This window comes from Tenebrio molitor, chromosome 8 (assembly GCF_963966145.1).
Source record: "Tenebrio molitor chromosome 8, icTenMoli1.1, whole genome shotgun sequence".
NCBI classification, from domain to species: Eukaryota; Metazoa; Arthropoda; class Insecta; order Coleoptera; family Tenebrionidae; genus Tenebrio; species Tenebrio molitor.
Genome location: NC_091053.1, coordinates 11,370,787 through 11,388,609, shown reverse-complemented (window position 1 = coordinate 11,388,609; position 17,823 = coordinate 11,370,787). Strand labels below are relative to the sequence as shown.

The following is a 17,823-nucleotide window of genomic DNA, read 5'->3' as shown; positions in this document are numbered from 1 at the left end:
CGTAAAAAATCTTATCATAAGCATCACGAACGTTAATGACAATGTACTGATCGCAGACAATATTTGGAGTCGTCGCTGCGCTTGTCCTCCAAACAATTGTCTTCGATCGGTACATTGTCATTACTGTTCTTTATACTTAATATACTATTTATTGCGACGGGCACGGTTATGCTTGCAAATGAATGGTGGCTACTTTGAGCACTTCCTCTGATTAAATTTATTTTTCGTTTCATAATCCCTTGTGGCTTGTGTTATACCTTTTCTCCTGGTTTTTACGATAAGCTCACGTCCATTAGAATAAACAAGGTTGTTAAAGAAGCGCCATTTGTTGTTTTATTTTAAAAAATAAAAATAGATTCATGTGATCGATGGCGAGTGTGACATCTTGAATGACATCTGCCCTAACCTAACATGTGGATGTTGACACTTTGGACAAAAATGTCATTCTGACAGTGTGATAATCTGATAATATACGCTTAGCAACCGATTCTATTCACATTAACATCTGGAGTTCCATTTCTGGAATTGGTGCATTTTAGATGTCTCACAACTATGTTATGCAAGCCATTAATTTTTCTTTGTTTGCATTCTTGGAATCTAGATTGTCGTCGGCATTGGACAGTTTTCTCGGGGGAGCGAGTTCTGGGACACCTGTATAGAAACTGCCGCTAGCATAAAATCGTAGTGCGATTAATAACTGTGTGAGCGGAGGAAATGGATTACATAATATTTCTGTGTGAGGGATGTTGCAAAGTTAACAAATGCAGAATAGATTCGCGTGACAATCGATAAAAACGTCAACATCATCATAAGTATATTTTTATGAGTGTGATATGGCCGGCATTGATTAAGCAAGTTGTTTATTTCCTCAACTTCATCATTTTCTTCAATATGTTGAAAATCTTCCATATAATTTATAGAAACAGTAATAAATCAAACGAAAAATTCACGACAAAAGAGGAAACATACGTAATAATTCTAATAATTATTAGAATATTTTTGACATCTCACTACAATAAACTAGTTACTGGTTGGATTAACGGCCCTATAAATAAGTAGTAATTAACTGATTTTACTTGACACTTTACTTGTCATTTAAATTTACTCAGAGGTGAATAAACACTTACTTTGCATTTTTAAATTTATCTGTTGATTAAAGTTACTGGGGAGTTTACAAGTAGGTGAATAAACCGGGCCTAAGTTTCTTTTAGATGCAAAATTAATAGATTCTAAAAATTACGAAAATTTCGAAGTGTTCTGTTTTAGTAGCTGCGGTTACGAAGTTGTTTATTACAATTTATTTGAAAACGACCAGTGTTTGTGTTTGAAATACGAGCTGAAGCTGAAGTAAGTGAAATTGTGGCAAAAGTCAAAGAATCTTTACTGCAAAATTTTCTATTCTTTCCTGATTTAAATAAAATTATGAAAATTAGTAGTTTTGACGTTTATTTTGAAGTAATACCCAAAATTGACAAACGTCCGTTTTACTTTATCATTACGGACGAGTCCCTAAAGAGGTAGTTTATGGACAATAAACGATATCATAAATCATGAATTATAATACAATCGAACATAATAGTAGTTTATTTAACGAGTTCGTGTGTAAATTGGGCATTTTTTGGCATGAGTGGGTCATGACCCACGAGTGCCAAAAAAGGCCCAATTTACACGCGAACGAGTTGAATATAACGTTTTTTTGTTCGACGAGCCCCTTAAAGGCTCCAAATCGCTTAAAATCTTTAAAATTAGCTTGACACTAGCTTGTGACATTTATCAAAATCCGTTCACACAGGAGAAAATTCTCAAAATCTGACAGTGTCAAACAAAAAAATAATTTCCACCTTCTAAGTAAGCGTTACTTTACAGATATTAGTGGTAACTAAGTATATGAGTAGTTACGGGTAGATTGTAATATTTGACAGGCTTGCAGAAGAGACTTTTTATGCTCACGATGCTCATCAAAAAATAATAATTAATCACTAATTAAATGATTTTTGAAAAACTTTATTATAAACACAAACAAATTGAACTATCAATTTTTGCAATTACAGTTGATTGCCAAAAAATTCCTAATGTAAATTTGATTTTGTCCATTTGTCAGTTAAATGTCTACTTGACAATATGTACCTATCAAATAACTTTAAAAAATGTCATTGAATTTTGACGTTAATTCTAACCTATCTCTCGTAAGAAGGTTTCACACCATGAAAACAATTGTAAAAATGTGTCAATTTTATTCTGACATTTCCCGTTTTTTTTTTGCAACCAACTGTACATACGTTAATAATGCATTTTTATCCGTTTTCGAAAGTCATTTTCATACCGCTCTTTAAATCGAATCAATAGAAAACCCCACTTGCAGCGTTGACAATTCCTTGGCTATTTTCTTGCACTTCAAGAAAATCGCCTTCAAAGTCTTCATCGGGCATTAAAGTCATTCTTTGTTTTCTTTCTTCTTTTTGCAACAATTTTCACAAAACTTCTGACAGTATTTGTTGTTTATCACAACACCATGGCGACGTAGGTATAATTGCCCCACCGCCTTTCGTTACAAAATATCATCTTTTTATAAACATAAATAGCAATTTAAAATCAGTTACTGAAGATGGAAATAAAAGTTTGTATGCGACTCGCTTAGCAATTAATCTTTACTGGGCTCCCTGGATTATGGAGACTCGCTCCTTCGTCGCTCGTCCCACAACCTTCCAGCTCGCCCGTAAAGATTAATTTACTAAGCGCGTCACATAAATAACTATTAAAAGCGTTAATTTTAATATGACAAAGTGCTCATACAATAATTATTCTGAGCCGGCCCTGCTGATAAGCTCCACCTCCTCGCGTGGTTACAATTAATCAGTGATAGAATGATGTGGAAATGGGTCTTGACGTGCAGAAAACTGAATCTGTCGTGCACACCGGGTGTTATGGAAGCATAATCTCCTGATTATGCCCTTAATACAAATAACTATTACACGTTCATTAATAACAAAGCACAAAAAAATTTACTGGATAAACATATTCCAATGAAAAACAGCAAAACCGTACAAGGTTGTCCATTCTGTAACAAATATTGATACTGATATATAAATTTGAATGTGGAAGAGGACGAAGGCTGTTAGTTATCTCTGACTAGAGCAAAATAAATGTAACGTGCATTCGGAACGAGGACCACCTCATTGACGTCAAACGGAAAATTTAACTAAAATCAGCTTTTGTGAGGTTTGTTTCAATCAAGTCTTTGATTTATAGTCTATAATGGAATATTCGTTGAACCATCAAGTAACTCCATGTTGAAATTGTTTCATACTATACTATGTAGATCTTTTAACGAACACCAAATGGAAATAAGTTTCATTAATGGTGGTATATCTGTTACGGTAAGAGTTCAAAAAGGGTCGATGTGCACATCCGCCGGCTTATGTGTACATTGACCAGCAGAACCGGCCAATGTGCGTAAATTATCTCTTATATGGACTTTAACCAGTAAATGTGTACAGTGTCCTAGTACTTCTGGGAAATGAAAATTTAGTAAACTGGAGCAGTCTGCAGTAGGTTTATTGATTTTAAGTATTTAACGAAAATTCATTTGTTACCAAGATGTTAATACAATCAATTTCATAGAAATGTGCATCTAAGCAACCCATGAAAATCTAATTTTCTGTTCGTATTAAAGGTAACTAGTAACTTTGACTTTCAAAGTTGGTGCCCTTGATTATAATATTTTAGTTTTCTTGCCCGCCACCGGCAGGAAACCACATTTACCGGTCATTCCATAGACAAAAATGAACACACTAAACGAAGTGTGTTCATTTCTACGTACGCTGATATATTGCACGTTTTTTGGCAGAAGACAGGCACAGAGACATGTGTGGCGGGAATTAATCTGCAAGGCTACAACGGTTTACTATTTTTGGAACTAGAATTTAAAAATGTGCAATCTATCAGCGTACGGACTATTGTAAATTTATATCCACATTTACCATCCGCCTCTGGTAAATGTCCACACAATCTATGTTTGAAAGGTGAATGTACGAAAACGACGACTGAAAAACATTGTTATGCACATTTACCATCGAAACCGGCCATTATGAACGTTTGCCCGATAAATGTGCACTTTCGCCCCCTTACGCACTATTCCCGTAACATATCTATAGATTAGTAACCAACTCGGTGTCGGTGTAGAAAGTTTTTTTGACTTTTTATCATTATTTGTGGTTCGAAATTCAACGCATTAAAACTTAAGTTTATTTGTGCACCCCAAGCGCTACTTGCTCCGTCACCCTTCTACCTTCCACAAAGCACAATTTCTTCAGGCTCCAAGAATAAAACGCCGCAGTGTAGGTGCCTTCTCCACGCTAGGTTGGGATATTCGCATATAATATTTGTAAAGGCATTTGATAAAGTTAAATGTTATAGTAACCTTCAATCCTTGATGAGAAGAAAGAACTTTAATCTGGACATTACCTATAGGTAAATAATTCAAAGAGATACCCTGTTGAACACCACATTTATCAAAGCATTATGCCACCCAGTTACAAATAGAGATCACTTTACAGATGCTTTTAAGATACTTCTAATAGTTATTTATTGTATAAGTGTCATATTAAGCATATAAAACACGAAAGAAAAAGGTAAACACGAGAGCGTTAGCTCGAGCTGTTTACGCTTTTTTTGAGTGTTTTAAGCTAATAAGACAACGAATGCAATACAAAATTTTATCCACAACCAGGTACATAACTACAAAGAATCACGTTTTTCCTCTATTTTTTGGAAAATTTTTATTTGACCTTTTCAAATAACGTGTGTCATTGTACGATGAATTAATTTGTACCAGGAAGTCATGGAACGGTTGCCATTTATTTTCGATTGTTTTGTCGACCCCATTTGCAATCACTCATTTTTGAAAAATAGAAAATATTGACAAGAATCAGAATATTTCAGCGGAAATATTTGCAGAAATTGAAAAAGCGACTCCAGAGTCATTACCGAGAAAATCGAAAAAAGCCTACGAAAATTTGCATACTTTATTAATTGGAAAGAAAAAAAGGAGTGTAACATCAGTGATAACCGAAGAGCTCCTATCGGCGTAATTCTTCAATGTCAGTAAAAAGTATGTACCTTCATCGTCGTAGACAAATGTCTCTATGTTAAAGGCAACTTTGAAAGTGCACCGAAACTTCTGGTGAGACTACAATTCCATCTACTATTGTCTTCGCCAATGAAACAAAAAGAAAGACCGATAATATTTTCTTTTTTAAAAGGAAACAACGCCAATGTTTTGTCTGTTAATGTGAATATTAATGTAAACCTTAAGTAGATCTATAAAGTTATTTTGACTTTAGCGCTATAGTGTCTTATAATACAGTGTGGAATAAAATGATTTACATCTAGTTACCTTTGCATTACCCTTGTAAAAATACGAAATGCCGTTCTACAAAGAAAAAGAACGCCTAACCTCAAAATATATATCCAAATTCGAAATGTGATTTATTGCGAAGGGATGATATGAATGCAAAGTTGAGATTGAAATTAAAAAGGAGCTAACAAAAGCAAGTCACAGCTAGTGTTGAAAGTGGCCACCAACGTTTGTTAATTCAATTTAGTAAATTGTAACAATTGTCAATTCGATTGATGTCATTTATTGACAGAATAGTTCGGCACTTCGAAAAAAAAAGTAGAGCGGTAAAGGAAAATTTACATGTGCAAAAATTCCAAAGGTAACTAGATGTAAATCATTTTTTTGTTCGACACTGTCAGAATTTGAGAATTTTCTCCTGTGTGAACGGATTTTGATAAATGTCACAACTTGTCAAAACGAAACGTCAAGCTAATTTTAAAGATTTTAAGCGATTTCGAGCCTTTAAGAGGCTCGTCGGACAAAAAAACGTTGTATTCAACTCGTTCGTGTATAAATTGGGCTCTTTTTGGCACTCGTGGGCCTTTAAAACGCGAGTGAAACGAGCCTCATGCCAAAAAAAGCCCACTTTACACACGAACTCGTTAAATAAACTACTATTATTCCACACTGTATAAGACATTAGTGTTTTATTAATCCCATAAGACATCTCAAAACAGTAGAATTATGATAAAAATATACATTGTTTGTGAATTGACAATGCGTCGCTTACAGCGTTAATGGACCATTGTTACGTTGTTAGGCAACGTATGACATTGAGTTTGATACCGTTGGATTCCTCTCATTCATATGGTTATTTACCTCCTCAAAATAGTCTCCACACTTGTGACAAAAAAAATTAGGGTCTGAACGATGTTCACCTTAATTATCTTAATTATTTTTTGTTAGGTATTCACAATTTTACAAAAATTGGTTTTTAAGACTGTAATGATTTGAATACATTACTTTTTCCGCCAAATATTTGAACCTGCACAAAACGGTAACAAATGTGGTCGTGATCGTCATCGAATCGGAGGAGCCCTACGTTGTGATTTTCTTTTGGCGGAAAAGGTTCGGAATGCAAACGGTGAGGGTTCCAGTTGGAAGAGTGCCGCAAATAAAACACACATGTGAGGGACGCAAAATACCTTTTATTAAAAATGTCTGTAATAACTTTGATGAAAAAGAAATTGAATAACGAATACAAAGGACAGAAATTAAGTTTAACGAAGTACAATAAATTAACTAGTTGAGTACATCACAAAGATAAACGACAAGATGAATGCAACAATATTTAACATAACAGAAAAACGGGCACATGACAGACAAAATGACAGTTAAAGCTTGCAAAACAAGTAAACAAATTATGGTGCAGTGATTACAGACAGGGACGGATGAAAAACCCTCTTCAAAAACCGTATCCCAGGTATTACTCATATTTTACAATTCGATTAATGACAAAAACAATGTTTAACTCGGAACTACGTGGTCAAGGTAAGCCTTCGGGAGCTTAGAGCTGGAGGTAACAAACTTTCGGCCGCGAGGGGACTCAGAAGAATAATCTGAATCATCTTGAAATCAAGCGACGTTTATAGATATTCGGGGTATTAATGAACGTCAGACTATTTCACCGACCCAGCAAGAGTGACAGTTAAAGTTTGACTACAAAAAAAAACCTTTTTAAATATCATGGAGCAATTGACTCTCAGTTGTCGCCAATAAACTGCAGATACGGGGGCGCACCCATATTGCCGTCGCGGTCAAAGTTAATCTCATCCCATACCGAAACTGTCGTCAGAAAAATGTTTACCTGTGCCTATGTGCAGGTATAACTCATGCAAACAAGCCTTCTTCAAAAACACTCATTACCCCTGCAGGATTACTTTTAATGTCGGTAAAAAAACTTAAATAACGCTTCTTAAATATAAAATTAGTAGTTTATTTAACGAATTCCTGTGTGAATTGGGCTTTTTTAGAATGAATGGGTCAGTTTAAAACGCAGTAATTGTTCACTTTAACTACTTCTGGAATTTTCGCGTTTTTTCTGGCTACACAGTCTCAGGGCGTCCTCCTAGATCGTTTCCCACCATTGAAACCTTGTGCAAATGCCTTTTTTTTCTCTTGCTGTGTTTCAAGGTCGCATCAAGGTCGCGCCAATGTCTTAGTATAACTAAAGGATAAGGAAAATTCATTTGCACATGGCTTGAGTGGTGCAAAACGATGTAGGAGGACGCCCTGAAGCTGTCTAGCCAGAAAAAAACGGGAAAATTCCAGAAGTAGTTAAAGTGAACATTGACCTAAAACGCAAGTGAAACGAGCGTTTTAAAGGGCTACGAGTGCCAAAAAACAAATTTACACACGAAAGAGTTGAATACAACGTTTTTTTTGTAATTTTGTAATTGTCAAAAACAACTAAGGGATTGCCTCGTTTACTAAACATACACATTAATTTCATGTTGAGGTGTTGCTACCACGAAAGTTAAAATAAAACAAACTAAAATACCTACCCACCTACATTTTAGAGATAAAGTCAATTTCCAGAAAAGTGCTAATTACTTACTTACTACCACAGCGGCCTTTACCTGATTGAAGGGATTAAGAACCTTAGGATTAAAGTACCCTTAATAAGGTCAGTACGACCGTGACGGCAGTTTCGGTCCACCCAGATACGGGATATAAAAAGTGAAAAACCTACCTTTAAAGTTGAAGGGAATATTTTCTTAGTAAATATATAGTTCGAAATATAGCTGTACACCGTAAGAATTTACAATTTCCTGCCTCCGTTATCAATGCAATCTGCTAAACGGGTGCAACGTGGCATTTCTTTCTTATCGGACGTGGTTCAAATAAGGAAACTCTCCTAAAGACAAAAGGTGATCTTCTCGTCTTAACGTTTTACTTTTATGGGACCTTGTCCAACTCGTCTAGTGTACGTTCCTGTCTCTATTTTTAATATTTTCTAACATTTTGATTTGGTCCTGCCTATTTCTCCGCTGTACTACGAGTAGATTAAAAATTGACAAGACCTAGGATGGTGTCTTTCCCGAAATCGTTCTTCATACTCTCTCGACGCCTCAGCCACATTCCGATAGCATTGCCCATACGTTACCAACATATACAGGTTCGTGCTAAAAAACGCCGCAAGCCATATCTCCGTTATTTATGACTCGATTTAAATAAAACAAAAACTGGAACAAATCATTTTAAAAACACTATAAGCACGATGTAGATTTTTTTTTGTTTGACACTGTCAGAACTTGAGAATTTTCTCCTGTGTGAACGGATTTTGATAAATTTGACAACTTGTTAAAATGAAATGTCAAGCTAATTTTTAGCGATTTGGAGCCTTCAAGGGGCTCGTCGAACAAAAAAACTTTGTATTCAACTCGTTCTTGTGTAATTTGGGCTTTTTTTGGCACTCGTGGACCTTTAAAACTCTCGTTTCACTCGAGTTTTAAACTGGTACACTCATGCCAAAAGAAGCCAAAACTAGACACGAACCTTAGTAAAATGTGTACCGCAATGAAGATACAATAAGTTAATTTTTTTGAAATTTTTGAAACCGGTCCTTGCCAAATTTGCGCTGATTTGTTAGAAATTAGAATTGACAAAAAAAAATATCAAATGAGCATGGACGTTAATCAAAAATACTGTCAGAGTTGTCATCTAATTAGTCCGAATGGCTTTATCATTACAAAAATAATGAGTTCACAGATATGTTGCTAATGTATGGGCAATGTTATCACGTTATCAGAATGCAGCTGCGGCATCCAGAGAGTCCGCAGAGCGATTTCCAGACACCATCCTGGGCCACGTCAGTTATTAATCTAGTACAGCAGAGAAATAGACAGGACCGGACTTAAAATTTTAGGAAACAATAAAAATATACAATCAATTATCTCCCTTAATACAACCATTTTACTAAGAAGATTTAGGCTAAAATTCTTATCAATAATGTATAGTACCTCGTGCTACAAGGAACGCCTCAACTTCGAAAACACCCTGTAGTATTTTTGGAAATTTTTTGCTCGAAAAAAATCAAGTATACTATGGAAATCAATCCTAAACGTAATATTTATTACACGTTCTGTCATTTTTTTTTTAAATTTTCAGAAAGTATTGTTATTGCGTTTAGGATTGTTTTCCCATAGTATATCTGATTTTTTTCGAAAAAAAAAATTCCAATAATGCTATTTTATTTATTTATTTTCGCGGTTACTGTTAAATGCATTCTAACATATAACAATATGCCTAAATTTTGAAATAGAATCGCACTAATTATGAATATGAACAAAAAAGATATACACATTTCTTCAAGGAACACATAAAATTACTACAATACATCCTCGTATGAGGAAGGTGTAACTATTTTAGCATCTCTTACATTTGTAGTAATTAATTTTCAAACTTTTTCTGATTAGTGAGGATAGTAGGTACCAAAATATCATGAACGTTTTTTTTTCTCTTGGAAACAAAATGACCATAAAATTCTACTCTTCTCCAATTATTCTATTTTTTACCTCCAGGTATACAATCAGTATTTAAAATTCGCTGATACATGACGGGCGTTTGCAATGGCCCAGCTGGTTTGAGAGTGGTTGTGACAGCCTAAACATACTTTCACGTGTTGGGCCACAGGGCCGTGCATTCCGGGTCAGAAATAATTTTTTCTCCCTACCGGTTAGAAATGTAGGCTGTGGATACCTCATTTGAGGTGAGAAAATTCAACCTTCTCGCTAAGGTAAGAAAGTTAATCATGAAATGTTTATGGTAAAACTGTACCAAAATACAAATGTCAAAATTGTCAAAAGTGAAATAAGTTATTGATAAATGAAAGCCAATTCAATGAAGTAAGTTGGTAGGTCAATCATATAATCTGAAAAATAAACAGATAAGCTAGGTAGGTAGATTACTTTACCCTGTTTATATCAAATTTTCGAACAAACCTCAAATCTTCAAATGCGATGACAAGTTAATTAAACAAATAACACAGCCTACTATTCAATTCTCAAAATTTTCGTTTTAATCACGAATATAACCATCTTTTTTGACTTTTTTCAACAAAGTTGTGCCGGTAGGGAAAAAAATTGTATTCAAACCTTGTTAAGAAAGTGTCCTTGCAGACCTTAGGCACTTACAAACCTCGTCTACGACTCGGTTTATAATCTTTGCCTGCGGTCTGCAAGAAACCACTTTCTTACCTTGGTTTGAAATATACTATTCCTAACTCGTCTTAGGGTGTGATCTACACCATAGTGTCCGGTGGTAGGAGCATCGTGATATTCCTTAAGAATGTTGGCGTATTCTTGTTGGGGAACAACCAATTGTGCGCCTCTTCTGTGTCGTCCTCCTGGGAATATATGTACAATACTCCTTGACTCAGAAGGTATCCGCGGCCTGTCCATCGACTGGCATTTTCCGGCTTGGCAGATTCAATGGTAGCAATAATTTCTCTCAACTTTGGATCCTGGAGTTGTCCTTGGCGGGTGTCGGCAGGTCCGCGTGAGGGTAGGTCGATGGCGATGATGCACAGAGAGCAGGTTTCAGTGTTTTCTTCAGAACATGGGGGGCGAGAGAGGGTATCAGCGACCAGCCTTTCCTGGTCTATACTCGATGCGAATATTAAAGGGTTGTAGTTTAGCGAGCACCAAGCGAGTCTACCGATGGGTGATTTTAATGACATTCTCCACCGCAGTGGTTGGTGAGCGGTGATAACAACAGTTGGGGTGTCTTCTAAGTTTGCCCGAAATATCTGAACGGCAAAGACCTCCTTCTCCGTAGTGAAGTAATTCCTTTCAGTCGGATTGAGGAGATTCTATTGGTCGTTCGCTGGGTACCTCCCCATGGAGAAGGGCAGCCCCTAGAGGCCTAGAGCATAGCCACTGACGTCGGTTCGCAAGGGCGTAGCAATGATTTTTTGCTGGGGTGGGCCAGATTTTAAACCACAGATAGATGATACATAGATATTGCAGATGTATCTTGTTTTTAATGTGTTTTACTTTTATTCTAGGGTGGGCCAGAAGGATTCTGGGGTGGGCCGGGCCCACCTGCCCCCCCCCCCCCTTTGCTACGCTACGGTTCGTAATATACTCGTATATCCAAGGTGATAATCAGCTTGTTTCAAAATGGGCGCTGTTATCAGCGTTTCTTTAAGCTTGTCATAGGAAGGCAAAATGGGAATCTCACTTTTTAATTTAAATAACTTTGGACTGTATTTAAATAAAACTGTAAGGGTTATCATTATCAGGTAGGTATACAGGTATTAGCAGGCAAAAATTTATCCCTGTCGTAAATCTTAATAATGATAATCCTTACAGTTTTATTAAAATACAGCCCAAAATTATTTAAATTAAAAAGTCACTCTACTGTACTGGACCACTTAAAACACCTATTTACGTGAAGCGAGTACTAATAGCCAGTACTCGGCTTTAGTAACTCGTGCGAGTTACTGGAATCGTGTAAACCGCCTATACCTACTCGAAGGGTTGGACGAAAACGAGTGTTTTTCAACATTTCAACGTGGTATGTATGGCCGTTGCCTGGTAGCAACATACGGTTTTGTCGTGCTTTTTCCGCGTCCACGTATTTCTTTTATTAAAATAGGGCCCTCTAATCTACCCCGCAGTTTTGGAATGGGCGGGATGGTATCACGCGGTCCGTTAGTATAAATATTAATTACCGATTAGTTGGACATATTTTATGGGTTTATAGTTGGAGCGGCGAACCACTGGAGTAATCACCAGATGTTCACGTGATAGTTCTTAGCGACCTCATGAAAAGCCTGATGTACACTGCCTCACCAAATTTGAGTTTTGTGCGGGAAATCTTACGACCTTAAGAATGGACGGAAATTTCGGCTGCGTGCATTGGCTGCACCATACTTCTTAACGTGCGCCCTTTACCCAATAGGAAACCATCCCCCGAAAATCACGAGATGATGACGCCAGTTTATTACTCCAGTGAGTCGCCACGACAACTATAGTGTGACGGTTACAGTTTCGTCCGTAATCCTTTTATGATGCATAAATTAAAGATTACACTTTCGTCCAAATAGTTCGAATTTATAAAACTTAAAATGCATATACAGTTTCGCCCCAAGATAGATTAGGTATATCCTCTGGGGTGGCCGGGTGTAATTACCTAACATTTGAATAAATGTTTCAACTTTAATCATCCTAACATACTCGTATTTGTATTTTTATATATGTACCATTCAAAATTATCAATGTGAAGTTTATATGTATACAAATTCAGAGCATTCACAAAAGTAAAAGCCCTAATATTAGAACTCAGAGAAGGGAAATCTTCTTAAAATAACAAATCAGAAAGTTACTTTATTTTCACTACAAACCTTGTTTCTCAACATCTCTTAATATGACTAGAGGTTGGTATCCAATAATTTCCTCTCTGGACGAAACTGTATCAACCCACGAGACCTTACTCAATTACATTTTTTTTAATTGATTGTACCATTAACCGCGAATGGCTAACAGGTGGCTTTCACCGCTGATATTATTGGCCAAGTGCATCTTCGTCGTTAATTCTAATTTTTCTCCGATTGTCTGGCATGGATGAAACGCCATTTTTTTCATCAAGATGTGTTACGAATATTTTTTCAAGATCCTCTCTGTGTTCTTTTGGAACATAAAACAAAAAAGCACAAGAATATGTGCGTAATATATTTCTTTTTTTACTTGCTTTTTGCGCAGGTGTGTGATCTTTTACATAATTTTTTGTGACTGCATAATTATATGCTATCTGTAACATGCATAGTGACTTAATGGATTTATTTATATTCAACTCTTACTCTATATTCCGGCGACATGCTAAAAATTTCGATATATAAGGGAAATTCAAATACTACCCGTTACGCCGAATTGGTAGTACAAATGCGTCCTGCTACTACCCTCGTGGTGTCGCTAGTAGTACCTTGCGGCCATGGCTTGCGGCACTACGCTCTGTCACAGCCTCCATTGGTCAAACGTTCCCGCCGACGCCACATCATCAACCGTCGTCAAAACGGCGTCAATCGACGCCTATAAAAGATCGACGCCCGGCAAGAATTAACAAGAAGTTTTGCTTCCGCTGGGACTTAACTTCTCTAACCTCTCTCCTATCCTAGATACACTGCTTACTTTTTGGTTACTTGTATTTAAGTCTTTGTTAAATAAACAGCGAATATATTAAACCCCACACTATGTAATTTTTGTGCTTTGGATTTTTTTGCTTTTCGATTTGCTTTTTGTTTGGTAATTGTTATTTTCATATGAGTAGAGCTGTCAGATCACTTTTCAGGTATGAGGCCGAAATTTAAAGCACGAGGCGTCAGCCAAGTGCTGTAAAACAGGCCGAATACCTGAAAACTGAAATCGCACGAATATTGAAGAACATTTTTCGTGTTCGTTTAGGCAAAGTCTTAAAAAACATTAATTTATTGTAAATTTTGAGGTTATCTTTGACAGATGTCAAGTTAGGTATATAACCGGGAAAGTTTATATATTTAGTTATATACCACTTTCTCGGTTATATATCCCAGGAAATGAACACGAAAAGGTTTTTGTAAAAGGTGACAACTGTTAAATAAATTAAATCATTAAAAATTATACAGGGTGTGTCAGCTAAGACTTTCGAGCCTAATAACTCAGTTATTTTCCAGCGGATTTTTGTGAAATTTAAAATGCAGATATTTTAGACGGTGAACACTTACAAAATTAACGACATCATTTGGACGTAATTTATTATACTGGATGCTTTAATTTTTCCATAAAGGACTAGAACACGGTCGGAATATTTTAGCAAGGTATTTTAGTTCACGTACGCTTCCTGTGTCTTCAAATAAGTTGACGACTCTCTTAACCTTACATTTTGTAAAGCCTACATTTGGATAGTGTTCCACGAGAAAACGAACTGTGTCATTGAAGTTCTTGTGACACTCTCCATAGGCAGATTTTTTTTCAACAATATTGAATTTTCTGCCGCTGTAGTCTATTTTTAGAGTATTTTCAATAAATTTTCACAATTTGACGTTTCTAATAAAGTGCGCCCAATTTTGACAGACTTTAAAGAGTGTACAAAATATTGCTTGGCAATTAATCATCAATTGTTTCAAAAGGTAAGTGGTCAAATAGCTTCAAATTGTACATTAAATTTTTAACGACAAAATCTAATCTTTTCGTTGAATCAGACAAGTGATTTACTTAATTGTTTGTGTAGACCCCTATTTTTTAATCTTTAACAATCTAATAATAATCGCGCATAATTTTCGATAAAGGAAACATGTGTTAAAATTACATTTTTTAACTTGAGGTAATTTTATTATTACTAATTGAATCTTCACGGTCTAAAATATCTGTATTTTAAATTTCATAAAAATCCGTTGGCAAATAACCGAGATATTAGGCTCGAAAGTCTTAGCTGAGACAGCCTGTATACCGAGTACCCCAAAATTCGCGGAACAACTCAATGGGGCAATGTCAACTCATGCTAGAAAATTATGAAAAAAATAGCACATACATTCTATACATTTTAGATTTGAAGAAATGGGGGCTCAAACGGTGCAGTTTTCATCTCGTTTATTTTAAATTTTAAATATTAAAAAAGATTTTGACAATTTATTTTTTACTAGCCCATGATATAATAATTCTGAATGATTGTGATCAGGTTTGCAATTATACTGGGTGCCCCAAAATTCGCGGAACAACTCAATGGGGCAATGTCAACTCATGTTAGAAGATAATGAGAAAAATAATTTAAAAATTCTATACCTCTTAGATTTGAAGATATGGGGGCTCAAAAGGTGCAGCTTTGATCTTGTTTATTTTAAATTTTAAAAAAGATTTTGACTATTTGTCTTTTACTAGTCAGTGGCATATTAATGCTGAACGATTGTGATCAGGTTTGCAATTATTTTATTCATTAATTCCAGCATTTCCAAGTACCTAGTAATTTTGTGTCGGTTTTAACTCAAATAACGTACGGCAACATGGCTTTGATTTTTCTCTCGCATTTCCATGGATACAACAAAAATGAAATATTTGCAGACTATTGGGATACATGCAATGTTTTTAAATGTTGCCACATTTAGTACAACGAATAGGTCCCTATCTTCTATAGAAAAGATCTTATTTTTTTACATTTTTACCTGATTTTTTAATGACTACTTAAAAACGTACTGCTAAGTTGTTCCGCCAATTTTGGGGCACCCAGTTTACTTCATTATTTCCATCATTTCCAAGAAGTGATTTTATGTCGATTTTACCTCAAATAACTTATGGCAACATGGCTTTGATTTTTCTTTCTTATTTCCACGGATACAATAAAAATGACATATGTATTTTCAGACAAGTGGGTTACTTAGAATGTTTTTAATTGTTGCCACACTTGTGGTAACAAATAGGTTCATACCTTCTACAAAAAAGGATTGATTTTTTAAAACCATTTTTAACTGATATTTTAATGACTACTTAACAACGTACTGCTAAGTTGTTCCGCGACTTTTTTTTGGGCACCTAGTGTACAGAATATTTCACGAGTGATAATGAGTTCGACTTAATTGAAAATACAACCCTACAACCCTATACAAATACCTACCTATATTTGCTTTATGATTAAGTGCACTTTCGTAAATTTTGACATAAACGTCATTCGCTTGGTTAAACGAAATTGTGAAAAGACGAAGAGTTTTTGGAAGCATTTTTGTTACATTCGCCATAAATCAGTAACATGTCTGTTTTCTTAATACATTTTAATCGTTGCATTTTAACATTTTCATGGATTCATAATTGCAGTTTAAAACAATACGATACGATAGCCACGTTAATTTTGCAAATGTATTGTGGATTGCATTTTCAATTCCGCCATGTTCATTATCACTTGTGAAATACACGCAACCCACAATACAAATGACAGAGACCCCTTGGTACAGCTAGAGCATAGACGTCTACTATATCCTCTAGACGTTGCATTGGTTGTGGAAGGGGTAAAATTTCTGTAGTCAAAATCCGCCATCTTTGTAAGGGCAAATGTAATGTTGGTGGTCTATATACGCACTACCAAATTACATTTAAAAATTGATGATCCTTAGAAATGACTTTCGCCAATTTATTATAAATATATAATGGTTACGTATGTCACTATTATGCCCGTTTTAGGTATTAGAAATATATAAAAAATACACATTACATAACAAAATAAGTATATTCTGTATTTAATAACAATCTAAAATAAATATGCAGAAAAAACAATTCATTAAACATTAACATGCACAACGTATAATAAACTAATACATAACGGAATGGCATGTTCTATGTACATTACATGTACTGCAATTGGAACAAAAATAAAGTCCTATACCTTCTTCCATCTTTGAAAAGTTCAATAATTTCTTCATTTGCATTACCACCTAAAAAAAGCGTTGGGTAGGCGTCGTGGTATAGGCTCGTCTTCTGCCCTGTTTCATCAAAACAACTTTCATGAAAATGTTTTGAGCAAACTGTTGCAAACTTGCTAATTTTTGTTTTGTTTACCAATTCTAATAAGCTCTTGTTAGAAAAGGGCAATCTGAAATGTTTTATAGACAACTTTATTAGGTACTGTTTCCTAATCCTAACACTGCTAAATGTTGTTTATACAGATTCCATATGTTGAATGTTTATAGTTTTTGTTCTAAACCATTACATATAATTGCCTGAACTGAATTAAAAATGAAATACAAGCGGTGACTCTTTCTTAATAATATGGTTTATAATGATAAAAACTTAAATGTAAGTGTCTGGTAAATTTTTATGATTAGGTAGGTACTTACCGGTGGAATATAATGTCTTCTTGTTACTTATGTTTTATTCTGCAACTTTTAACCTAACAAGTTCTTGTCATTTTGGTATGATTGTATAGTTTGTATGGGACTATTTTAAAGATTTCTGAACAGTAAACTGAGATTCCGAACCCATAAAATGTGGCGACCTGAAAGAAATGTCAGTTTGTTATTGTTATCCTTATGCACTTTTGCAGATATATGCAACACAATATGCACATTTTTGCCCTTACCAATATGACGCCTTCGATACGTAGTGGTCACACCTCAATGTAGGCTATGCAATGTCTAGAGGATATAGTAGACGTCTATGAGCTAGAGACACGGAATTTCGGGCATCACTGTCAATATACTATCAAAAAATGTAAAAAACCACGGCCTCCTAAATTCATAAGAGACTCATCTCTTATCCGGCCAGCCGCATTCCTAGTTCTAAGCATTATTTTTGTTTTATAGGGTGCGCCACTATATAGGGCTTATGTGTTGTGCTGGTTGCCTGCCTTGCAGGAAATTATTGTTTTATAGACATGAACGCTTAATTTAATTTCAACATTTTTTTGGTGTTAACGTTAATCGATATTTTTCTATTTTTCTGTGAGTGTAAGTTACAAAAATT

General features: G+C 35.3%; 1 long non-coding RNA gene across 1 annotated transcript; it reads right to left on the bottom strand.

The window, feature by feature from the left end:
- Positions 1 to 16,572: 16,572 nt before the first annotated feature.
- On the bottom strand, positions 16,573 to 17,389 carry LOC138137575 (uncharacterized). Its single transcript, XR_011161794.1, has 2 exons — positions 17,199 to 17,389; positions 16,573 to 16,954 (listed from the first exon to the last, which is right to left on the bottom strand). It is a non-coding gene; the product is annotated as an uncharacterized lncRNA (long non-coding RNA).
- Positions 17,390 to 17,823: the final 434 nt, after the last annotated feature.